The sequence below is a fragment of the Euprymna scolopes genome, chromosome 9, assembly GCF_053919585.1.
Source record: "Euprymna scolopes isolate OS-2025 chromosome 9, ASM5391958v1, whole genome shotgun sequence".
Taxonomy (NCBI): domain Eukaryota; kingdom Metazoa; phylum Mollusca; class Cephalopoda; order Sepiida; family Sepiolidae; genus Euprymna; species Euprymna scolopes.
The window spans coordinates 126493929-126521428 of NC_136490.1; positions in this window are offsets into that span (position 1 = coordinate 126493929).

The window sequence follows — 27500 nt, forward strand, 5'->3', positions numbered from 1 at the left end:
TCAATGGACCAGAAATCATCTCGACAGCATCCGACAAGGCCAAACTATTTGCCAAAATCTTTGTGGCAAATTCTACCCTATGTGACGAAGGCCATCAACTCCCCATATTCCCTCCTATAATAGACAACACGCTATGCAACATACAAATATTTTTGCGTGAGGTCGCCAAGCTAATCAAGAACCTTGACTCCAGTAAAGCAACTGGTCCTGACGGTATTCCAATTATAGTGTTAAAAAAATTACAACCAGAACTTGCCCCCATACTTTCCAAACTGTTTAAGCGTTGCCTTAAGGAGAAGTGCTTCCCAACACCCTGGAAAACCTCATCAGTATGCCCTGTATTTAAGAATTCAGGTGATAAGTCATCTCCCTCTCAGTACAGACAAATAAGTCACCTGTGTGTTGCTGGAATCCACAATAAATAGAGAAGTAGTCAACCACCTCAGCAGAAATAACCTTCTTAGCGACACGCAATATGGTTTCCGCTCTGCTAGATCTACAGCAGATATGCTAACGGTTATATCTCATAGGATTAGTGAATCTCTCGACAAAGGCTTCATTTCTAGGGCAATTGCTCTCGACATATCAAAGGCCTTCGACAAGGTTTGGCATGAAGGCCTACTACACAAGATTTCCAGTTACGGTATAACTGGAAATGTTTTCTCTATCATTAAGTTATTTCTCTCAGAGAGGCTCATAAGAGTAGTTGTTCATGGGCAGAAATCAGAGGCCCACAGTATTAATGCTGGAGTCCCTCAGGGGTCCATACTTGGCCCAACTCTCTTCCTGATCTACATCAATGATCTCCCAAAACACATACTAAAATCTTTCGTTGACATCTATGCTGATGACACGACCATCTATGGCAACACATCAAAGGCCATAAATGATGATGTTCTCTCTGATTCTCTCTCCTCTGATCTTGAGCGTGTGGTACAGTGGGGAAAGAGGTGGCTGGTTACCTTTAATGCATCAAAGACCAAGCTCCTATCTCTACATCAGAAACGTTCTGATCCCCATCTGGCATCAAATGAAATGGATGGCTCTCGTCTAAGGGAGGCCCCAGACTTTGATAAGCTCCTGGGTTTTACCTTTACACCTGATCTTAAATGGAACACATACATCAAGTCTGTGGCCAAGGTCGCTGGGAAAATGGTGGGATCCTTCTACCGCTCCAGAAGATATCTCACTAATGATGCAATTCTCTATCTATATAAGAGCCAAGTACGTCCAAAGATGGAGTACTGCTGCCACATCTGGGCGGGGGCTGCTAAAAACAGCCTATCCTGCCTTGACAGAGCACAAAATAGACTCCGTGGCTTGGTGGGGGATGCTCTTTTCTCTATCCTGCAACCTCTTTCCCACAGAAGAGACGTAGCGAGCCTGTCATTGTTCTATCGTTATTTCCATGGCAGGTGCTCGTCTGAGCTCCACTCTCTGGTCCCCTCTCACCAATCTTTCTCAAAAAACACCCGACTAGCTGAAACCACCATCAATAATTTCCCCACTCCCTATCTGTGCCTAAATCAAAACGTATATACCATGAACAAAGCTTCTTGCTTAGAACTGCACGCCTGTGGAACTCTGTTCCGCTGTCCTGTTTCCCTCCCGACTTCAACCTGGATGTCTTCAAGTCAAACACAAACAAATTCCTGATGAACCGTCCCCCCTAAGTAATGACACCTTACCAATTCTCCAATACTATTGCTACACTATCCCTTTGATTATTGTACACACAATAACCCTTATCCCTGAGTGGCCATTGGGCCTTGATAAGTGGTGAACTCCATGTAAAAAAAAAGGACACTAAATGTTTTAAATAATAATAATGATAGAATATTAATAACAAAGACGTTCGCTGGTGAGGACTACTATTGACCGTAACCAGTTATATAGTCCTTTTGAAAATTTCATCTCTGTTTTTCTCGTTATGTACTGGATATTTGTTAATGAAACCTATATGAAATATGTTCCTTATTAAATTTTAAAGATTGTCTATTCTGAAAGAAGTTTTAAAAATTTAATCTAAAAAAGTTATTTTAAAGATTTTGTTAAAAAAAATCAGATTTTCTCATTATCCAGACCTGTATTACAAAGAGAGAGTTGCAAAATATGAGTTGTGTGAGGAGAAATACAAACTGAAACAGAGAGAATATGCAGACCTGTAATAATACAAAGAGGGGGTTGCAAAAATGAGTTGTGGTGTGAGAGGAAATATAAACTGAAACAGAGAGAATATTCAAACCTGTAATAATACAAAGAGGGGGTTGCAAAAATGAGTTGTAGTACGAGGAGAAATATAAACTGAAATAGAGAGAAGGAGAGTTTTAAAATATAATTTTAATAAGATAAGATACAAATTAGAAAAGCATTTCATCCAAGGCATGAACATTGTTAAACAAAGTGTTTTTACTATAGGCTTTAAAATAAAGGTACAAGATTCAATTTGAAATTTATTTATCTTCAAAATGCACTTTTATAAATTTTACAAAGTAAAGTATACAAATTTAATTTAAATTGAATCAAAAAATTACCTCGGATTTATTTTATGTAATGTACATTTTGTTGCAATTTAAAAACATTATCTTTCATCTAGCAATTAATGATATAGATATAAAATGTTCAATGAATTTTTTTAAGTGCAACAGAATGTACATTACATAAAATAAATCCAAGGTAATTTTTTGATTCAATTTAAATTAAACTTTTATACCTTACTTTATAAAATTTATAAAAGTGCACTTTGAAGATAAATAAATTTCAAATTGAATCTTGTACCTTTATTTTTAAAGCCTATAGTAAAAACATTTTGTTTAACGATTTTCATGCCTTGGATGAAATGCTTTTCTAACTTGTATATGTTTTACAAAGGAGTCACCACTTATCAAGGCCCAGAGGCCACTCGAAGATAAAGGTTAATAAGTGTATAGTGGCTAATGGGACAATGACGTAGTAATTGGTAGTAGTGGAAATTTGGTAAATTGGATTACTTAAAAGGAACGGTTCATCAAGAACTTGTTGACATTGGACTTGAAGATGTCCATATTATAGTCATCCGGAAAGCAGGCAAATGGAGTTCTAAGAAAGAAGCTTTGTTCATGGAATGTAGGTTTAGGCACAAATAAAGAGCAGGGGAAATTATTGGTAGTGTTTTCAGCTAGACGAGTGTTTCTCGTGAAAGTTTGGCGAGGGGGGGGGCCATAGATTGGAGCTCAGACGAGCACTTCCCATGAAAATAATGAAAAAACAGAGACAGGCTCACAATGTCTCTTCTGGGAGAAAGAAGTTGCAGGAAAGAGAAAAGGGCGTCTCCTACAAGGCTACAAAGTCTATTTTGAACTCTGTCAAAGAAGGATAAAGTCTTTCTAGCAGCTGCTGCCCAGATGTGGCAATAGTACTCCACCCTTTGACGTACCTGGCTCTTATATAGGTAGAGAATTGCATCAGCAGGTAGATATCCACTGGATCAATAGAAGGATCCCACCATTTTCCCAGCGACCTTGGCAATAGATTTGATGTACATGTTCCATTTCAGATCAGGAGTAATAGTCAAGCTGAGGAGCTTGTCAAAACATGCAGCCTCCCCAAGATGAGAACCATTCATTTTAATTGATGCCAGATGGGGATCAGAGCGTTGATGACGTAAAGACAGAAGCTTGGTTTTAGATGCATTGAAAGTAACCAGCCACGTCTTTCCCCATTGTACCACATGCTCAAGATGAGAAGAGAGAGAATCAAAGAGAACTTGGTCGTTTACAGTCTTTGATGTGCTGCCATAGATGGTAGTATCATCGGCATAAATATCTACGAATGATCTAAGGATATGATTTGGAAGATTATTGATTAAGATTAGGAAGAGAGTTGGGCCTAGGATGAACCCCTGAGGGATTCCAGCAGTAATACTGTGAGCTTCTGATTTCTGCCCATCAACTGCTACTCTTATGAACCTATCAGAGAGAAATATATAAAAGGAAAGTGCTCTGATGAAATCCAAGTTCTAATACTCCTTCGACAAAAATACTCACTGATTAACATGGCAAGCAGCAAAATCCCACCTCTACACTGTAGAGATCCATAGATGCCAAAATCCTTCCACTCAAGTAGTTTTTTTTCCCCTCGACGTACTATAGTTTGGAATTCCTTCCCAGGTCTCTATTTCTTTGACTGTACTGACATGCAGAAGTTCGAGTGTACTGTGAACAGACATCTTCCTGCTCAACTCTCTCCATAAAATCCTTGCAAATTTTATCCCAAATAGAAGTCGTTAGTTGGCCAAAACGTTGTCAGACAATTATGGATTGCAGTGATTACGGAGGAGAAGTTACAAGACTCAACATGCCTATTCTGTCATGGTTAATTACCCGAAGAAAGCCAGAGGATAAGTTGGACAAAACATATGAAACAACAATAACTATGAAGATGAGGATAACAGTCCACAAAGAAATGAATACACAAATTATGAAGACCTCATCTCAAAGTATACTAAAAAATAAAATAATATATAGTACCATTCGATACAGACCCGACAATGGAAGACCAGATAAGATCTCAAAATTGGATTTATAAGATAAAATCCAACCTTGATCACCCTTCAATGTCCGTGGTGCAGTGGATAGAAGCATTAAGTCTCTATGGTTCCAAGTGAGCATCTCCTGAAGATAGCAGTTTCAATCCTATCCAAAGCAGACTAGAGGATTATTTGGCAAAAACGTGATGAGACAACAACTATGGAAGGCAGTAATTACTGGGGATACTCAGCATTCATATCCTGCCACAGTTAACCACCTGAAGAAGGGCATACGATGAGTTAGCCGAAACATGGCGAAAGAACAACAACAATGAAGATGAGGATAACAGTTCGCGAAAAGAAAAAAATGCAGATTTTTTTCTTTATTTTCGTTTTTTTTTTTTTCATAGGAGAAATTCAGGACAAGTATCAGATGTTTAAAAAAGGTTCAACTAAATTTGATTTATCTTAAAATAGGTATTTCATGTTTTATATAATTATTAACAATATATTATTTAAACTGCTATTATATCTTAATTGACAACTCCGGGTTTTTTTTTTGTCTTTTTTTTTTAGATATTTTTTTTTATAAATTTCTCAACTATATAACAGTTAAAAATCAATTTCAACGGTTTGTGTGCTTTTATATTTGGTGATATATCTTTTTTATTACGTTTTTAAATGTTGTTTTCAATTGTTATGGTTTGTCTACCCAGGCAATTTATTTTTTTAAGCCTAAATTTAATAATCCATTTTTATGAATTAAAATCTGTTTTTTTTTTTTGGTTTTTTTTGTTCGTTTCAAGTACACTTTCAACTTTTAATTTTGTTTGCATTTTGTTTTTTATTTTTAATTCTTTTTTTTTGTATGATATATTTTATTATATCTCTTTTGATTTCTTTGAAATTGATTAAGCCTGGAATACATTTTGATTGATTTTTTTTTTGTTCTGGACACTGACATGCCCCATTTCTATTAACTTGTCTCCGTCTTGAGGCATTTTTTTCTGTTTTTAGCACTTTTAGAAATGCTAAGAATAGAACATCCAAATGTCATCCGTGACAACCATTGCACATTCCCGTCTTTATTATGATTGTCTTATTTATTGAAACAATTAACATTTCGGATTGACGAATCCCAATTTTTAGCTTTGACTCTCTGCCAAAGAATTTTGCAGGTGAGTGACTGGCACCACCTTTCAAACTGATCAGACGACAGGTAATAAAAGCAGCGTTTAACACGAGTTACTTCCCCTTTACATCCCTTCTTCATGCAAGGAAGAAAGTTTTTTTTTGTGTCGCTGTTTTTATTATTTTTCTTAGAATTTTTTTTCTTCAGTTTGCTTAAGGCCTGAATTAACATTTCAGACAAACATTTGATTGTTAAATGTCCTTGGAGTCATTATAAATACATAACAATCCTCTGCTCTTCCCACATTACCAGCATTTGAGTAAGAGGCTTGAAATTGACCAGCGTAAAGAGAAAGAGAGAGAGAGAGAGAGAGAGAGAGAGAGCATGGGGGGGGAGAATATGTGGCGGTGTCTGTTTTGTTGTGTGGTCGCATCTAAATCAACCCGACCTGACATTTTTATTTGTTTCCTAGTAAAAGATCATCACAAAAGGAAGGAAATTTCATAGAAAAGAGAAGATAAAAAAAAGGGTTTGACAATTAGATTTCTGGGAGGCAAAAACTGAAAATTATGGCACTCTTGCTATATAACAACTAATTCTGGTGTCGCGATTACATTTCCACTACACAGCAAGTTTCCGGATTCCAAGACTTTAACAATATCACAAAGACGCCATATATTAAAATATACATAGTAACGATTATATATTCTTGATGAATACGCATTCGTCTCTGGTGAGTTATTTAGTGACATTATCTGACGAAAAACGTGTAAGGCGTAATATAATGAAAATTCAGGTGTCGACTTAAATTGAAAAATATATTTTAAAAACAATTAAAACAAAATAAAAATAAAAATTTATAAGTGTGAATTAGTTTTATCTTTTCGCATTTGGAATGAAAACTGCTATAAAATTAGCTATTACAGAAGCTCAGAAAAATATTGGCACCGTTGGTTTCAAACCCAAGAAGGGGGAGAACAACACAAGGGCTCTCCTCAGCCTTCATTGCGGTCTGTTGCTTTGAAGCCGAGGAGATTCCATAAAGGGTGGACATGTAGTTTCTCCCATTGTTGCATTTGAAACTGACAATACCGATGTTCTGATCTTCTCTAATATATATAAGATTAAATGAAATTGTGAAATGCAGTAGGATTACAGATTGTATAATACTGTAAATCTAAAGTCCAAATAAATATTAATAACAATATTTTTAAGGCAATCCCAACCAGATAAAAAAAAGTCCAATATACGATATAGAGCAATAATATGAATGGAAATTCAGAATTAAATTATGTAGTTTTACAACAAAATTTATTGTTTGACAAGGAGTACAAAAAATTCTTAAAGTTTTGCTCATTTCTTTTTATTTGTATCTCACCGATAATTTATACACATAATCCATAATCTATAAATTTGTATCCAACCAATAATTTATACACATAATCCATAATCTATAAATTTGTATCTAACCAATAATTTATACACATAATCCATAATCCATAAAGTTGTATCTCATCGATAATTTATACACATAATCCATAAATTTGTATCTCACCGATAATTTATACGCATAATCCATAATCAATAAATTTGAATCTCACTGATAATTTATACACATAATCCATAAATTTGTATCTCACCGATAATTTATACACATAATCAATAAATTTGTATCTCACCGATAATTTATACACATAATCCATAATCAATAAATTTGAATCTCACTGATAATTTATACACATAATCCATAAATTTGTATCCCACCGATAATTTATACACATAATCCATAATCCTAAAATTTGTATCTCACCGATAATTTATATGCATAATCCAGAATCCATAAATTTGTATCTCACCGATAATTTATACGCATAATCCATAAATTTGTATCTAACCAATAATTTATACACATAATCCATAATCCTTAAATTTGTATCTCACCGATAATTTATATGCATAATCCATAAATTTGTATCTCACCGATAATTTATATAGATAATCCATAAATTTGTATCTTACCGATAATTTATACACATAATCCATAATCCTTAAATTTGTATCTCACCGATAATTTATACACATAATCCATAATCCTTAAATTTGTATCTCACCGATAATTTATACAAATAACCATAATCCATAAATTTGTATCTCACCAATTATTCATACACATAATCCATAATCCATAAATTTGTATCCCACCGATAATTTATACACATAATCCATAAATTTGTATCTCACCGATAATTTATACACATAATCCATAATCCATAAATTTGTATCTCACTGATAATTTATATGCATAATCCATAAATTTATATCTTACTGATAATTTATACACATAATCCATAATCCATAAATTTGTATCTCACCGATAATTTATACACATAATCTATAATCCATGAATTTGTATTGCACCAATTATTTATACACATACCCATAATCCATAAATTTGTATCTCACCGATAATTTATACACATAATCCATAATCCATAAATTTGTATCTCCCCAATAACTTATACACATAATCCATAATCCATAAATTTGTGTCTCACCGATAATTTATATACATAATCCATAAATTTGTATCTTACTGATAATTTATACACATAATCTATAATCCATAAATTTGTATCTCATCGATAATTTATACACATAATCCATAAATTTGTATCTAACTATACAAATTTATTTATACACATAATACGTAATCCATAAATTTGTATCTGACCAATAATTTATACACATAATCCATAATCCATAAATTTGTATCTCACCGATAATTTATATACAAAATATACATTGGAAAATCCATAGATAAATCATAAATGCTTTTCATAGAAAGTTATGCATTTAATACACTATCATTTGAACTACCTGGAAATGGAACTTAAAACTGTTAAGTTTTTTTCTTAACCCCTATAGATTTTTGTGGAAGGGGTGGGCAGACAGACATTTTTGTATTAAGTTTTATCGATTGGATTTCTAACACCAAATATATTTATTATTGGCAGACAATTTATTGGTATTTTTTAGCTATATTATTGCAAATAATTTTTATTTACAAACGTATTAATATTTAATGAAAAATATTATATATATTTCTTCAATATATTGACTATTTTAAATGGGAGTAAACGTGGTATTGTAGTGAGTGAAATGATTCTAGCTAAGAATAATATAGTGTAAGATAGAGGATAACAAACAATCTCCACTTTCCCACACTTTTGATGACCTTGTTCTATGTTATATTTTTTAGCAAATAAATAATTCAAAGTGTAGTACCTGTTCTGATACTACACTTTATTTTTTCTGTCCTCGGTCAGTGAAAAAGAAATCATTCTAGATTAAGGCAATTTTTATTTTTATCCCAATTTAGAATAACCCTTCTTGGAGAGCTGGGGTCTGTGCATTATAAACCAACCTTGTGTCTAAATCAGTCTCACTGAGAAGATAACTAAAATAAATGACACATAAGTAATAACGAATTTAGAAAAACTTGTCCACGAAAAACTCATCCATTTTTGCGAGGTAGGAAAACTAATCCATTATTGAATAAATATCGATTGAAAACACATTCTTGGAGGGGATGTTGTTTTTAGGAGAGACTACACCCACTCTATAATATTTAAAAATTTCTTACTTGATTACTGTTGTTTTATAAATGATAAAATCGACTTTTAGAAGTGTTCGTTTTTTTACCTACTGGATATGTTTTAGTGGTGTACTTGTTTTAAAGTGTTGACTCAGTTAAAAAAAACTTGAAATTGTTTCATTGTTCAATCGATTATATGAATGGAATAAATACATTAATTACATTGCGAGGGCTGTTGAAAGGAAGTTGGGTTCTCTCTATCGTGCTAGAAGACTACTAACACCCGAGAGTATCATATACCTCTACAAGGCCATCATTCGCCCATGTATTCAGTATTGTTGCCATATCCGGCCTGTGCGTCTATCACTAGTCTGTCCCTTTTGGACAAGCTCCAAAAAAGAGTCTTCAATCTAATAGGTTCTGCTTTGTCAACTAAGCTCTAACTCTTGTCCCATCGCTGTAATGTTGCATCTCCGTGTCTGTTTTACAAATATTTTAATGGAATTATCCCCCCTCGACGTACATATCCCCGACAAACCTGCTTAGCAACAAAATCACACTCCTTCACTGCTGAGGCCCCTAAATGTCAAAAAGCTTTCTACTCTAATAGTTTCTTCCCTCGAAGAGCTAGACTTTGGAATTCCCTTCTTGCTACCTGCTTCCCAAGCTGGACTGATATGCACAAATTTAAATGTAATGTAAACGAACATCTTGTTAAGCTTCCCTGGGCATGGTCTCAAATCGTAGCCTCTTGCGTCCAAGTGGTGATATGCCTTGTTCGAGGTGAAGGTGAGTAAAAAAATAAAAATACACTTGTGCAGCTGCTAGCTTATACGCTGTAAATATTTATCATTTTATTATAAGTATCAATAATGAAAAGTTTTGTATGAAACTTTTCATTATATGCTGGGCAATGCTCATGTTTAAATGTCATACTCGCGCCTAATAGCTTCACGTGAAATTGCACGTTCATAATGTATGCAATTTCTCTTTTGGGTTGTTTATATCTTACCTTCAACGTGCACAGGTCTATCATGTGCTTATTACCGTCATGCGAAAATAATGATTTTTGTCAAACCGCCATATATATATATATATATATATATATATATATATATATATATATATAAGTTATAAAATACATATGGCGATTAAGCTACACTGAATATTCCGACAAACAACCACAAAATTCGTGCATAAGCCTGAAGAGTCCTAGAGTGGATGAGACGCGGAATATTCAGTGTAGCTTAATCGCCATATATATTTTATAACTTACTAACTAGCTCTACCTACGTATTGAGCACTTTTGAAGTAAATACTTAATGTTTACGCATAAATTTATACTTCATATATTAATTTTATGTGAGTAAATTAAGTAGTTATATATATATATATATATATATATATATATATATATATATATATATATATATATATATATATACTAGAAAATGTACCCGGTTTTGCCAGGTATAAAACGTAAAGTAAAATTCCTTTTTTAAACAAACGAAGTAAACAAAAGCGGAAAGAAACCGTGACATGTACATGCGAGTATTATGTTTCTTCTAAACAGTTCATTTCTTGTAAGTAAAAAACCCAAAATACTCGAGCTGAGATCGAAACCAAAACGTAAAAACTATAAGTCAAGTACGATAATCATTAGACCAGCTTGCCACGATCTTTAAAAAGTGTTTTCAAACCTCATGAAACAGTTGACCAAAAATAAAAATTCTATGACGCCCCCCCCCCGACTACCCATTTTTCAATTTAGACCTCTTCACGGCGCTTTTTTTTTTCTTTTGGATGTAAACCGATTCAAAAGTTTTCCAGATGTTGCAATACCCTATATACCAAATGTTGAGTCTATAGATCAAAGATTCGTTGAGTATATAGGTTGAGGGGTTTCCTTACATAGATACATGATGATTGCAACGTCTTGTCAGACGAGTGCCACTCCCTCAGACATTTAAAATCCATGAGCCCAAATGCCTGAGGGAGTATCTATACAAATATGATGTTACAGAGTCTTAGCTTTGTACGACAGCTAAGTTTCTCTCTCGGTTCAAAATGTTGAGATCCAGCAACAAGCAAGAGCAAGATAGCCAGCAACAAATTAAACTGCAGACCAGCTTAATGCGGGTAATGGTCTTCCGCTTTATGGTTTTTTAAATCAGAGATTTGCTTCTCCTAGAAAGGTTGCCTTGACCACGGCTTACGGGAGCCCTCTCCACCCCAATACACATACACACACACACACACACACACACACACACACACACACAAATATACACGAGGCTAGTTGGCCGTTAAACCAGAAAAAGAGTTCATTCGCCCCTTATAAACATACATACATACATACATACATACATTCTCATTTTTATAAATATATTAACAAGAAGAATTAAATTATGCAAATTAACATTTAAAAATTTTTTATTCAGAACAAAGAATCTCTACTATGATATAAAAGGAACTTTCTTTATGGACCCGGAAACTACTGGGCCGGTTTTATAAAATTTCATGTAGTTTATTTATCTGGCAGTGTTCTTAGATAGATTTTATATCAGAATGTTTTCAATAAGTATCGAAAATCAATCCGATGAAAGAAGGAACAAGCGATTTTGATCAAAGTAAACACCTTACACAGCCTAAGTGTATTTGATAAGTTTTATTACCACACATGTCGAAAGGTTCTACATATAAAACAACAGTAGGTTCTTCGATATGACAGGGGCGCGTTCAAAATGAATGCTTCTGTTAAAAGCACAATTGCACCATGATACTTGAATTTTTCATTTTAAACTTAAATTCAAGCCATTATGACCGCACAAGCAGTAAGACGAGATATTTAAAAGTAGGTTCTTTAATATGACAGGGGCGCGTTCGAAATTAATTTTTCTATTCACATCACAACCGACTGTTTTATTTTAATATTTAATTCAAGCCATTATATATAAAAATAATTTTACAAAACTAACAGTAGGTTCTCTACAGTGGCATGTAGACAGCAATGTATTGTGGACTAAGTCACTGTGGTGAGGCATGTGAAGCTTCCTCCCAGTGCACCACGATGGATCCGCAACTAAAGCAGGAAATCAATCGATTTGATTGAAAAATGGGCGATTTCACCAATTTCGATGACAATCATTATATGGGAGTGTGAAACATTCTTTGATCATCATTCAATCCCGGACAACGTCGTGTCTCTCTGTTAGTACCAGATAAAATGAATTATTTTTTATTCCACGGTGTTTCAAATATTTTGCCTTTTCTTCAGAGGAAAAAAAATGAGATTTTTTTATAGACTTGCTATGACATTCACGATTAGCGCTAAAAAAAAATATTTACTTAGAAGAAAAAATCCAACTTTTTCCAAAGTGCCTGGAATAAATAAATGATTTATTCTATATAATATAATTCATTCTATAATATATGAGAGGAACTTTGAAAATTAACATTTACAAAATATATTATTCGAACACAAGCAATACCATATAGAATGAATCATTTCCTTATTATATGGAACTTCAACTATTTGGCCTCGTTTCTTCAGAGAATAATAGCATTTTTTTTTAAAATAGCGTTGTTTTTAAAATAGCATGGTTTTTAAAATATCGTTGTTTTTAAAATAGTATTGTTTTTAAAATAGCGTTGTTTTAAAAATAGCGTTGTTTTTAAAATAGCATTGTTTTTTAAATAGTATTGCTTTTAAAATAGCGTTGTTTTTAAAATAGCATTGTTTTTAAAATAGCATTGTTTTCAAAATAGCGTTGTTTTTAAAATAGCATTATTTTGAAAATAGTATTGTTTTTAAAATAGCGTTGTTTTTAAAATAGTATTGTTTTAAAAATAGCATTGTTTTTAAATTAGCATTGTTTTTAAAATAGCATTGTTTTTAAAATAGCATTGTTTTTAAAATAGCATTGTCTTTAAAATAACATTGTTTTTAAAATAGCATTGTTTTAAAATAGCGTTGTTTTTAAAATAGCATTGTTTTTAAAATAGCATTGTTTTTAAAATAGCATTGTTTTTAAAATAGCATTGTTTTTAAAATAGCGTTGTTTTTAAAATAGTATTGTTTTTAAAATAGCATTGTTTTTAAAATAGCGTGGTTTTTAAAATAGTATTGTTTTTAAAATAGTATTGTTTTTAAAATAGCGTTGTTTTTAAAATAGCATTGTTTTTAAAATATCGTTGTTTTTAAAATAGTATTGTTTTTAAAATAGCGTTGTTTTAAAAATAGCTTTTTTTAAAAAATAGCATTGTTTTTAAAATAGTATTGCTTTTAAAATAGCGTTGTTTTTAAAATAGCATTGTTTTTAAAATAGTATTGTTTTTAAAATAGCGTTGTTTTTAAAATAGCATTGTTTTTAAAATAGCATTGTTTTTAAATTAGCATTGTTTTTAAATTAGCATTGTTTTTAAAATAGCATTGTTTTAAAATAGCATTGTTTTCGTGCAAAGAAATCGGAGTGTATTGTTATGTGTCAAAGATAGTAATGTTCATAAAACATAAAAATACAAAATAAATGGATATTTAAGGTAATGTCCATGAATGACGATATACAAGGTTTTAATAATTTTTCAAACTTTTTTGTACAAGCATTTTAAATTATCATAGACTCTTGAAAAATCAGTATGCTATGCATTATGAGATGGCTGATCAATTTTTATGATTTCAGGTTCACATGAACAGCTACAGCAGGAATTGGAATACACCCAACTAAAGCCTTATTGTCATATCTGATGAATCTAAAAAATTCTATCTATACGTGAGGAAACATTAGAAGAACGATATTCAGTACAGTTTTTTTTTTAATTTAGGAAAAAATGCCACAGAAACGTCTGGAATACTTCAGACTGCTTTTGGACCATCTTATATGAATTGAGCATCAGTTTTTGATGGCATAAGAGAGTCAAGAAAGGCAGGGAATCTGTGAGGCATGGTGAGAAGTGAGGGAGGAGTAAGGAAGTCAGAACACCAGAGTCGATTGGCCAAATAAAGAATGTCATAGATAAGGACCGTCGTGTGTCTATCGAGATAGTAAGTGCACAGTTTGATATCAGTGTGGGAACTGTACACACAATTATTCGTGAGGAACTGAAGATGGAGAAGATTTGCATGAAGTTTGCCCAAGGGTGCTCAGAGAAAGCCAAAAAGAAAGGCGTTGTCATGACAGCAGAGAAATGGTCGAGCTGATCAATTCAAATCATGCAATTCTTGGTGACCTGCGGCGAACGCTGAATCTACTGATATGACCCAGAGACCAAGAGACGGAGTTCACAGTGGAAGCATGCTGGCTATCCCAAGTCCAAGAAGGCCAAACAGAGCAAATCCACACATAAACTTATGATGATCCCTTTTTTTTTTGACAGCACGGGCATGATCTATATGTATCGGACAGGCAGCCAACAAGGAATACTATGTTGAGATTTCAAGGGAGTTCAGGAAGAAATTACGTCGGAAGAAGCCAGCATTATTCAAATCGGGTCAGTGGCATTTCCACCAGGACAATGTACCAGTTCACAACTTCAACCTTGTTACAGACTATTTGACAAAGATAGACAGCAAGGCAATGTCTTACCCTCCCTATAGTCCATACCTTGTTCTCTGTGATTTTTGGTTGTTCCATAAGCTCAAGGAAAACCTTAGAGGCTGTCATTATGAGAAAAGTGAGGAGATGAAAGAGGCTGTGACGAGGGTCATTGACATGCTCGCACAAGAGGACTTTCATGTGGGTTTCCAGAAGTTGTTAGAACGGTACAAGAGGTGCATTGCAACCGGGAGATTACTTTGAAGGGGACAAGATTTTTATGTGTTCTATAAAAAAAACGTGCAATTCAATGAAACTCTGGAAACTTATTCAAGGCACTTCGTAGTCAAATAATACCAAGATCCAATCAATAAAGTTTGTTTAACAAAATAAAAGACTTTTTTTTCGTTTTTTTTTTTTTGTCTTTTTTTTTGCGGGGGGGGGGCATCGAAAAATAGGCACCATTCCGATACCTCCAAAAGTTCTGATCCCGATACCCTCAAAAGTTCTGATTCTGATTAATCGGCCCGCGAATGATTGTAATATATCTTAATCTTTTTTCTAGGCGTATTCCCTTTCTAGGTGCTACGTGTCCCTTTTTTTATTTTTTATTTTTTATTTTTTCTTACTCTCATGATTAATAATTTATTATTGGTTAAAGTACTTCCCAGGAGGCCAGTGAATGTGAAGTATATATTTCACTTGAAAGTTATGAAATATCCTCGACCTCTTCCCGCGTCCTTCGCGCCGCGCCAAAGTGGATAAAGTCACCCCCCCACCCCACCCACACACACACTTCATTCCCTGCACCCTGATTGTGCTCAAAAAGATGAAGCCACAGACTTGCGATTTTAAATCATAGTGTTGCTGGGTTCACAGTGAGTTGTGAAGGACAAGAAGAACATTATTAGATAATAAAACAACCGGACAGAGAAATAAAAGAAAACAAATTGAGAAGAAACAATAAAGAGACAGCCAAACCCAAGACCATCCGTTTGCGACGACGAAGAAAATTTGGAAAAGTACAAAAAAAAATATGAATGAATCTTCATAAACAAATGAAACTAAAATAATAAAGATATAAAAAAATGAAAAAAAAAAACAAGCTAGAGTATAGAAATTAACAAATAAATAAAAGATATAAAAAAAACGTTTCATAAAGAATAGATCTTATTATGTTATTTGTTTTTTGATCTTTACTTTATTTTTTATTTTTTATTTGTATTTTTGTGATTTGCTGAGGAGTACGAAAAAGGGATTTTTATTTTATTTATTTATTTTTTGTTTATGCAAAGGACCCGTTTGCTGTGAGCATCTTTTTCTTTTCTCGTTGTTTTTTTTTTTTTTTTTGTAAATTTTGGAGGCATTCAATAAGAAAGTAATGGGGAAAGTGATGAGCATAAAAGGTAAGCCCTTATTCACCCGCTTCTAAAAATAAACAAACAAATTAAGGAAAAAAAATAATAATACAAACTTTCAGGTTAAGAAGGCAAGTTAATAATAGAAAGAAAACTCTTTTCTTTCAACTCTCTTTTAAATTTCCAACGCTACCCTCCCTCCTGTCTAAACAGGGTAGGTGGCACGGTCAGCACTCTTGAATAGGCGACTCACCTGTCTTAGATAACTACCCCCCTTTTCCCCATCGTCAACTCTACATAACGATTCTCTTCCCACCCACCGACAGGAAAAGTACTGCAGCCACCGCTAACCCTCAACCCTAGCAAAGCCCATTGTAATTGTAGGAAGATTCGATAACATAGGTCCCTATGACTCCTGGTAGACATTCTTTCTACAATAATAACAAATAAAAAAATATATAAAGTGCTTGAATGGGATAATATATGTCTAGGCTTTTCAAAACAACATTATGTATGTATGTATGTATGTATGTATGTATGTATGTTTGTATGTATGTATGTATGTATGTATGTATATTTTAGCATGTATAAATATGTAGTAAACTCAGCTTCAAAGTAAATGGGTTTAGGTTTATTTTGTTTTACGGGATATAGAGCCTTTTTTACGTATTTAATGACAAATCCGGTCATTTTAATAAAAGATTTTATGCTTCAATTTCTATATATTGTAAAATATTTAATAACGGCGTTTGGTTGTTTTATCTTAAGGTATATCAACCTTTTCCAGTTTATTTTATGTCAAATCCGGTCATTTTGTAAAGGATTTTAAGCTTGAATTTCTTTATATATTCTAATATTTATTCAACGTATATTAAATAAATATTGTAGTAATCATTAGTATGAGATATGGTTTGGTTGTTTTGTTTTACGGCATATCAATTCTTTTGAATTATTTAATGTCAAATCCAGTCATTTTGGTGAAAGTCTGTATGCTTCAATTTCTTTATTTATTAATAGTGTTTGGTTTGGTTTGGTTGGTTCATAGGGAAAACATTTTCTTTTTGCCTTCACAAAACATGATTGCAAAGTGAAAGAAGAAAAAAACAACAACAATAACATCAATGTTTGGGGCATTTTAGGTCAGGAAGTCAGTATCTTCAGATAGCTTGATCTGGTAGCACCAAAAACAAAATGGAGAAATACCAATGTATACTAAACGTTTGCAGTGCAACAAATATTTCCTGTGTCATTTGCAAACGTATATTTGTATTGCATCGTTGAACTAAAGAAATACAGCTGAGCTGACATTGCTCAAGTGCCGGTTCTGCCACTCAGTCTTTGAAAGATTAATAAACTGCAATGATCTCAATGAAGACAATGCAGAGCTTTTGTCTGAACAAATATCACTTTTTATGCTGCAAAGTTTTAAGTGTATCATGCCTTGCTTTCTATATTAAAGTTGCACCATTCTTCCATGTTACATGTATTATGTTCAAATAAAATTACAGTTACATATGGCGAATCCTGGACATTATACTAGCTGACCTGCCCCGGTATTGCTCGGGATTATCTACTTGCAGTGTGTATTATATATATAGTTACTGATGGCAGCAGCAACAGATGATGTTGATGATAGTGTTCCTATTTACAATGCCTCCCCACGGGGCAGAGTTAGACACCAGGGTCGTTTTTTAACGTGGAGAAAAGGAACAAAAATAAAAATTGTCTCAGTCGTGAAGGATTTCTCATCCACTGACAGAGAACCAGAAATTGAAGTATTGTTGATTACAACTTTTACTTGATGCTACTATCGCTTTAAAATCAGATCATATGAACTAATTGGGCTTTTGGAACGTGCACTTTATATCAAACTAGCAAAGGGGATCCGACACTGCCTGGCATTGAATAAGGATCAACGAATGTTCCATACCACACCTTCATTGTCATTGAAGTCAGTGAATGTATTTGACGGTCATCTTCAAGTCCAACGTAAACAAGTTCTTGATGAGTCGTTACCCTTAAGTAATCCAATTTATCAAATTTCCATTACTAATGATTACTACAATATTGTCCCATTAACTACTGTACACTCTTTAACCTTATCCTCGAGTGGACTCTGAGCCTTGATAAGTGGTGATTCCCATGTAAAAAAAGAAAAATTACTCATTTCTCAATCAAATCGATTGATTGTCTGCTTTAGATGGAGGCCCACTGCATCGGAAGAAATCTTCACATTTCTTTCTGCAGTGACTTAATCCATAATGCATTGTAGTCTACATTGCACTGTAGAGAGCCTACTGTGGATTTTACAAAATTATTTTATATTACAGTTTGAATTAAAGTTTAAAATTAAAAAAATCAGTTATAATGGTTCAAGTGTGCACTTAATAGAAAAATTTATTTCGAACGTGCCCCTGCTTTATCAAAGAAATAACCTTCGATTTTATATGGCGAGCCCTTCAGCTTGTGTTGTGATAACACTTCTCAAATATATCATACTTGTGATGTTAGACTTTATAAGGGTGTTAACAAGATCTGTTTGTTCCTTATTTAATTGGATTTTTCGATAACCAATTATCGATTTTTATTACTTATTGGAGTAACAAATTTAAGAACACTTGCAGACACGTAACGTACATGTGCATGAAATTTTAAAAAATCGTCCAAGTGAATGGGCTCACACACACACACACACACACACACACACACACACACAAAGTGCCTTTTATATATGTAAAAATAATTTGTGTCCTTGAAGCAGTTTTTACACACAAAATTAATAGAACTTAAATGCACAAGGTTGTCATGATAAACTGGCATGAAAATATTTCCCCTTATATGTAAACTTTGACTAAATATTCAAAATAATCTAGTATTCAAAGCCCAATCAAGAGCAATCCGGTGTGGATACAAATTGACTCATCAACACTCTGATCCCCATCTTGTATCAATTGAAATGAATGGCTCTTTTCTTGCGGAGGCTATATGTTTTGCCAAGCTTCTGAGCTTGACCTTTACTCCTGATCTGAAATGTAACATGTACATCAAATCCGTTGTCAAAGTCGCTGGAAAAATGGTGGGATCCTTCTATGGATCCAGTAAGTATCTCACTCCTGATGCAATTCTCTACCTATATAAGAGCCAGGTATGTCCAAGGATGGAGTATTGTTGCCACATCTGGGTAGGAGCTGCTAGAAAGACCTTATCCAGCCTTGACAGAGTTCAAAATAGACTTTGTAGCCTAGTAGCGGATGCCCTTTTTTCTTCCTTGTAACCTCTTTTCCATAGAAGAGATGTTGCGAGCCTGTGTCTGCTTTATCGTTATTTTCATAGCATGTGCCCGTCTGAGAACCAATCTATGGATCCCCTTCGTCAAAGTCATGAGACACACTCGTCTTGCTGAAACCATTATCAATAATTTCCCCCATTCTTTATCTGTACTTACACCTAAAAGTAGATTACATGAACAAAGCTTCTTTCTTAGAACTGCACATCTGTGGAACTGCCTTTCGTCTACCTGCTTTCCAGCTGATTGCAATATGGTCGTCTTCAAGTCCAACATAAACAAGTTCTTGATGAGCCGTTCCCCTTACGTAATCTAATTTACCAAATTTACACTACTAACGATTACGATATTGTCCCATTGACCGCTGTACACTCTTTAAACCTTATCCTCGAGTGGCCTCTGTGCCTTGATAAGTGGTGATTCCGTTGTAAAAAAAAAATGGGAAATAGTGCAAGTAACAACACTAAGCTGGATACTTAATCAAGCTTGATGAATTCTTGTTCTTGAATCTGATAAGACCAATAGATCACAAGAAATATCTCAATCTCTATCGCTACTATTATATAAAATGAATTTGTGTGTATGTCTGTGTGTAAGCTCTGGACTCGAAAACGGCTTGGCCGATTTTATAAAATTTGGCACAAAGGTGCCTGGCAGTGTTCTTAGATGGGTTTTGTATCGAGATGTTTTCCATAAGTATCGATAATCGATAATCAAAATAATCCAATGAAAAAAGGAACAGCCAATTCTGACTAAAGTTAAAAAAATTATATTAACTTTTTCTGAATTTTTACATGAAAATTGGTTATTCGTATTATTTGTATTGATCGGACTACTGTTCTCATCTTGAGTGTGATTTTCTTTACGTTTTGGTCGGTGTAATCTCCAATCTTCTTCAGGTGTATTTTGTCGAACTCGGGAATGTTTCTGTCGAACTGGAATTTGGAAGAAGAACAGTAGCTCAATGAATCCTAATAACTTTATGATTGACATTTCATGAAAACTTTATCCTGTGAACAACATCGTATTATCCATTATTTCCCTTGTATTGAGATATAATAGTTCTGTATCTTTGCTTAATGTTGCGGGTATCAGCTGGGAAAAAGATGGCGGTTTGAACAAACGGACGTCTGTCAATGACTGGATTTATATTAATAATAAACACACAAGACTTGGTCACCCTCGAGCTAAGATCACAGTATAGTATTTTTTTCTAATGCTACACTTCACCTTTTCTGTCCTTTGATATGACAGGGGCACGTTTGAAATGAATGTTTCTGTTTAAAGCACAGTTGCACCATTATACTTGACTTTTGCATTTTAAACTTAAATCAAGCTGTTATATATAAAATAATTAAATAAAATCAATAGTAAGTTATCTACAGTGCAATGTAGACTGCAATGTATTATAGACTAAGTCACTGTGGGGAGACATATGAAGCTTTCTTCCGGTGTATTGCGATTGGTTCCTTACTAGAGTGGGCAATCAATCGATTTGCCTGAAAAATGGGCGATTTCACCGATTTGAATGACAATAAAAATATGGGCATGTAACATTTGTTAATCATCATTCAATCCCGGGCAATGTCGGGTCTCCAGGTTAGTAACATATATAAGTTTTTGTGTTTGAGAGTGTGAATAAATATGTGATTTGATATCTGCCCACAGGGAATGATGGATTTACTTATATATGACAAATTAAGCTACAACCACGGCTTCTGCTGAATCTCTATTCATGTAATATTTAGGCACGATAATAGCTTCCTGTTTTCTTTTTCCACTAAAAGTCTGTATAAATAATTAATGATTCTTTTTTTTTCAAAATCGGCTTGTTCTGTCTTTCACTGTATTTTTTCGATTATCGATACTTATCAAAGACATTCCGATATACACAACATGTAAGAATACTATCAGATATATACTATCAGAGTACTGCTGTCACATCTGGGCAGGAGCTGCTAAAAGCAGCCTATCCTGCCTTGACAGAGTACAAAATAGACTTCGTGGCTTAGTGAGGTATGCCCTTTTCTCTTTTCTGCAGCCTTTCTCCCACAAAAGAGATCTTGTGAGCCTGTCTTTGTTTTATCGTTACTTCCATGGCAATGCTCGTCTGAGCTATAATCTCTCGTCTCCCCCTCACCAATCTTTCACGATAAACACCCGTCTAGCTGAAACCACTGTCAGTAATTTTCCCCACTCTTTATCTGTGCCAAAACCAAAACGTAGATTCTATGAACAAAGCTTCTTTCTTAGAAGTGCACGCCTGTGAAACTCTCTTCCGTTTGCCTGTTTCTCACCTGACTACAACTTGGATGTCTTCAAGTTCAACATAAACAAATTCCTGATGAACCGATCACTTAAGACACTTTATCAAATCTCCAATACTAACGATTACTACGATACTATCACATTGATTACATGCAATAACCCTTATCCTCGAGTGGCTTCCGGGCCTTGATAAGTGATAACTTTCATTTAAAAAATAAAAAAAAATATATAAAGTACATTTGTGTGGAATTTCATAAAAATCATAACAGCCGTTTTGGAGTCAATAAGGAGCTCTCTCTCACACACCCAAAGTTTCTTCTTTACAATAGTAGAGTGGATTAGACAGATAATTATATGAATCTCTATATATTTAGATAGATTTTTGTTGCATTAGATGTTTTGGAAGTATTATTTATATAATTTTGATTGACTTCCATCAGTTACAGACGAGGAAATAATAAGGTCTTGTGGAATTCCCAAGTAAAAGAGAGTTCTTAATTTTTTCAATGCAGGAAACAATTATTTCTTTGTGAGCACATTCTTGTATCCCCCTTCACACCCTTTCACAGCCTTGAATTATCCTCATCTTCCCCCAACCATCATCGTCCGTCCCACTTCCTCCTGCTGCACTTTCCAAGGGGACAGCCCTTATTAGTTTCATCATTGCTCTACCCCAAAAGTTTTCTTGTTGTTGTTGTTGTGTCTTTTTACCAGCTTTCCCCCTCAACCTTAACCATCTCGGGGAGGGGAGAAGAACTATTTCCCCTACATCTCATCGAAATGTCCTTTCCAGTTGGGAATGATCACCCAACAGCCTTCACCTCCCCATCTACAGGTAAAAAACATAACTCACAGGGGAAGTTCTTAATGAAAGGCTTTACGTTTTTGACCTGTTCCCATTTCTGGGGCATCTAGTACTGACCCCTTTTCACCTCCCACCCGGCTGCCCTCTCCCGCATTTAAATCCAGTGCACCCCTTTTTCAGATTCATTGACGACATGCGTCCCACCACCCTCCTCCCGCCCACCTCTGGCACCTCCAGAGTAGCATTTACAAATAATGACTTCATGCCCATTTTATTACACTGGACCCCTCTTTTCTGAAAGTACATTCCTGTTCGGTTATGTGTCGCAACAACAGGTGGGTGAGTTTACAAGGTATTGTGGGGAGTTGGGGTGGTAATCGTTTTGTGGAGAAGGGCAATGCGGGTGTTATGGTGTACCTCGCTTACAAGATCTTTATTTTAAACAAAGAGATATTACCTAACAAATCGTGAATGTTTTCAGCATCACTTAAGCTCTTTCAGTTTCCTATTTTCTTATTAAATTAGAACAGTATAAAGAGATGTTTGCAAGGCAAGAGACTGAAAGAATGGGCGAGAGTTGTTGGGTTTGTTGATGTAGAACAGCTTAAATAGCAGGTTCAATTCATAGGAAAAGGTTAAGGAAAGCACATGGGGAAGTGATAAAAATTCTTTAAAAATGGGCTAAATAGAGATCTCGACAGGTTTGTTCAAAAGTCAATATCTTAAACCTGTCCAACACATACCAATATCAGCCTCTGAAACAGGCATTATAACAGCTGAATGAGTAGGTTTAATTCATAACAGAAAGATAAGGAAAATACAAGCGAAAGAGATGCGAATAGAAGAGGGATAAATAGAGACCTGGCTAGAGATAGATGTGTTTGAAAGCCAATTTAAACCTGTCCCACACACACTAATACCAACATGTGAAACGAGCATTTAATTTTTCCTTCTTAAAACGTTACAATCTCAAATATAATTCATATCAAACCTTGTACTTTGGATTTGGTTTAGAGAAATCTTTGATTTTATCTCCATGATTATATTAGGTGTGTTTTCTTATCTGCTATCAGTATCATGTGCACTACTAGTATGTGTTCCGTGGGTTGTCGGTGACTAAATTGGCATTCCTATCAGACAGGTTTTGGTTTGTCTGATGAATTGGGTGTGTGGACACCCAGCAACACTAAAAGCAGGAAATGAGAGCCCGGATGAGCTCCATCCATACCAATGGAAGATAGAAAGTAGACTTTTTAGCTAGAGTTAAGATTGTCTTCTCTTGTTGACTTCCAGTTTCTGATTCTCAGACAGAAGCACTGTGACGAGCAAGATATGGTCCCTTTTGATTAATGCTTATCTTTCTCTCAAATAACATATAAGCAATCTCTTCTCCATGTTAAAAATGGATTTCTTGTCTGCTGTCTAATCATCCAGCCAAATGGGCAACAAAAACTGGAAGCTCAAAATGATAGACAATCTTTTCTTTTTAACCAAGAACTTTTTTTTTTTTACTTTTGATAGCATTATAGCATTCCAAATATTTTGTCCTAGAGCTGATACCTTTCTATGATCCATGTTTCTGACAAAGAGGAGAGAATTGCAGTTTTCTTAATCGGCTATTGTTTTGAATGGTGTATGTGGGGATTATTAGTCTTCTTATAGTATTGTTCATCATTGAACTCCTGTCAATCTATTTATCTCATTAAATATATCCTTCAGTGGTGTGTTATTTTCTGTATCAGACTTACATCCGGGTTGTTTAATTGTTATGTACTTCTATTTCTTATCATAAATAATTTTACCAAATATTTTTCATAAGTTTTGGTTTCAGTTTCGATTATAACTGACGGCACTTAAGTCATCTATTTTTTTTATAAATAATTTTATATACACATATTTTATATATATATATATATATATATATATATATATATATATATATTTTTTTTTTTTTCATAAGTTTTTATTTCGGTTTCGATTCAAGTTAATGCATCCAAGTCATATGGATATATATTTTTTATTTTGGAGATCCCAACTTCATAATATATAAAAATCGATAGAACATTAACTCTATAATAATATATACGAAATCTGCAAAAATTATAATATCATATTTAAGCGTACTTTACGACTGGGCTTTGCCGGGCGTTCGTGCTAGCTTAGATAAATACTTTGCAGTTTAAACAAAAAAGCTACAATAATATCAGAGCGTCTCCATTTACACTGAACATCTACAGAATGCCATCATCAATATATTACATATGAATGAGTCACCTGTAGAATTTCCAAATGCAAATAGATACACATTGGTCTTTATTATAGAGCGGAGGATTAGTAAAAATAGGAGTTCATGTTTAACTTTGTGAAAGTGCTAGAAAAATTATATTAATAACATTTTCTGAATTTTTGAGATGATGATCGGTTATTCATATTATTTGAATTCATCGGACAACTGTTCTCATATTAAGTGTGACTTTCACAACGTTTCGGTCGATGTAAACTCCAACCTTCTTCAGGTGTATTTTGTCGAACTTGGGAATTTAGACAGAGAACAGTAGTTCGATGAATCCTAATAACTTTATGATTGACATTTCATGAAAACCTTATCCTGTGAACAACATCGTATTATCCATTATTTCCCTTGTATTGAGATATAATAGTTCTGTATCTTTGCTTAATGTTGCGGTTATCAGCTGGGAAAACAAAGATGGTGGTTTGGACGAACGGATGTCTGTCAATGACTGGATTTATATTAATAACAAACACACAAGACTTGGTCACCCTCGGGCTAAGATCACAGTATAGTATTTTTTTCTAATGCTACACTTCACCTTTTCTGTCCTCGGTCAACGGAGGAGAAATCCTTCATGACTAAGACAATTTTTATTGTTGTCCCTATCCAGAGTGCCTCTTTTCATGGAACTGGATTTTCCCCACATAAAAACCGACCTATCGTCTAACTCTTCCCTCGAGAGGAGGCAGGTAAATAGAAACAAACACACGATCCACACTAAAAATGATTTTTTAGAGCGAAATTTGAAAATTAGATTATTTAATTTCAAGAAAAATCAATAGTATCGTCTTAATAGTCATATCGCATTAATAAACATAACCAAAATTTACGAAAAGCGATAAAATAGAGAATTAATTATTAATAAAAACAGTTTTCGAAGTGAATTAGTGATAATTCAGTTTTGCTAAATTATTACCTCCCTTGTTATGAGTCGAACTCTCTAAATTTCGTTCTAATAACGAAGAAGCACCTAAATTTTAATAGTTATTATTTTTTTTTAATTAAGCCAATTTACTTTACTGTTAATAGTCATTGAATTAATTAATCTGTACCGTAGCCATTTTGATTCTGAACAGGAACTCAGTACAGGGTGGAACGATAAAGTTGTTGTGTTAAGAAAAGAACATTACAGCCTTATTTTAAAACTTTTATTGAAACAAATGAATTCAGGTAACTTGATGATAAAGTAGAGCTGATGTCTAATTAATGTAGTCGCCTTCTGCCTCAATCATCGTCTCGATACAAATCTGGAACTGGAAACATACCTTTTCCACAAGTACCGGCAGTAGTAGGCGGACGGCGGCGATCAAACAACAAAGTACAAAGGAGTGTATATTTTTATGATCGATCGAGATGTGGCGATTTTTCAGGTGAAAACGAAATTAAAATAAAAAAAAGAAAAACTGATTTTAACTATCTATTAAATATTTTCTTAATGTAGAAAAAAATGGGAAATTTAAATAAAATTATCAAAAAAAAAAAAAAATTATAATAAAAATTACTTTCAAAATATTTGCCTGCGGGAGGGAATGAACATTTACCAAAAACATGAGTTTAAACGTTTCGAAATGAGGGTGACTCCTACTTCTACCCCTTCTCCCATCATTCTTACTTCTCCTAATATCCAGCACCCATGACATGACCTAAGTGGGGGGTGAGGGTGGGGGTAGAAGCCAAAAATTGTTCCTGGATTTCATAACAGAAGGAGCGCAGCCTTGACCTTATGAAGAATGGTGTTTAATGAACATAATTAAAACAATATTGTTCAGCATTTATTATTTTTTTTTTTTTCATTTTTTGATTTAAAAGATAAGGAAAAATATGTGTGTGTGTCCCTGAACATAAAAAATCGATCATCTTTTCATATTAATACAAAGATCGCTCCAAAAGTAAAGCCTCCTCCTTTTTTAACTCAAAAAGTTGAAGAGATACAAAGCAGGGAGTGGTACTATTAAAACGAACGACCTTTTGTGCTACGGAATTTACTTTTGTACATAGTCACCACTATTCTCAATGCTCCTTTCTTAGGAATTCAATGACACATCGTAGTTTCAGGCGCACGTTCATGACATCTCACACCGTCAATATTTGCAACGGAGACATGAAACTTCGAGGTTATGGATGCAGCCATCATAACAATTCAGCCTACAATACTCCGTGATCCATTCCCACAAAATAAAAATGGGAGCATTACTTTTGGAATATACACCCTCTGTCATATATATATATATATATATATATATATATATATATATATATATATATATATATATATGTGTGTGTGTGTATGTGTGTGTGTTTAGCGAAGAAAAAACCTGGTTAGCAAACCTTTATTTCAGCTTCTATTTTTTTAATCATGTTAATTTGTCTTATATTTTTTCCGTAATTAAATTTTGTATCACAGAAAGAATTTTCAAATATATACTTTCTGTTTGTTTTTGCATAAGTATTGATATGTCGCTACACATTCATGAGCATGTTTCGGCAAGTTACTTTTAACTAAAGACCTTCAGGGGGTACAGCTTATATGAAAGCTAAGTCTGCAATATATGCTTCCTCAGTGTTTGTACTCGCTATTTATCTAGACATGTTACTAGAATGTTTATATCAAATCATTGAATTACGCTAGTCATTTTAATTTTTCATGTATAAATTATTATAATTTACGATAACGTAAAAACAAAGCAAAAAACTTCTTTCTTAGTTCATTTCAGACAACAAA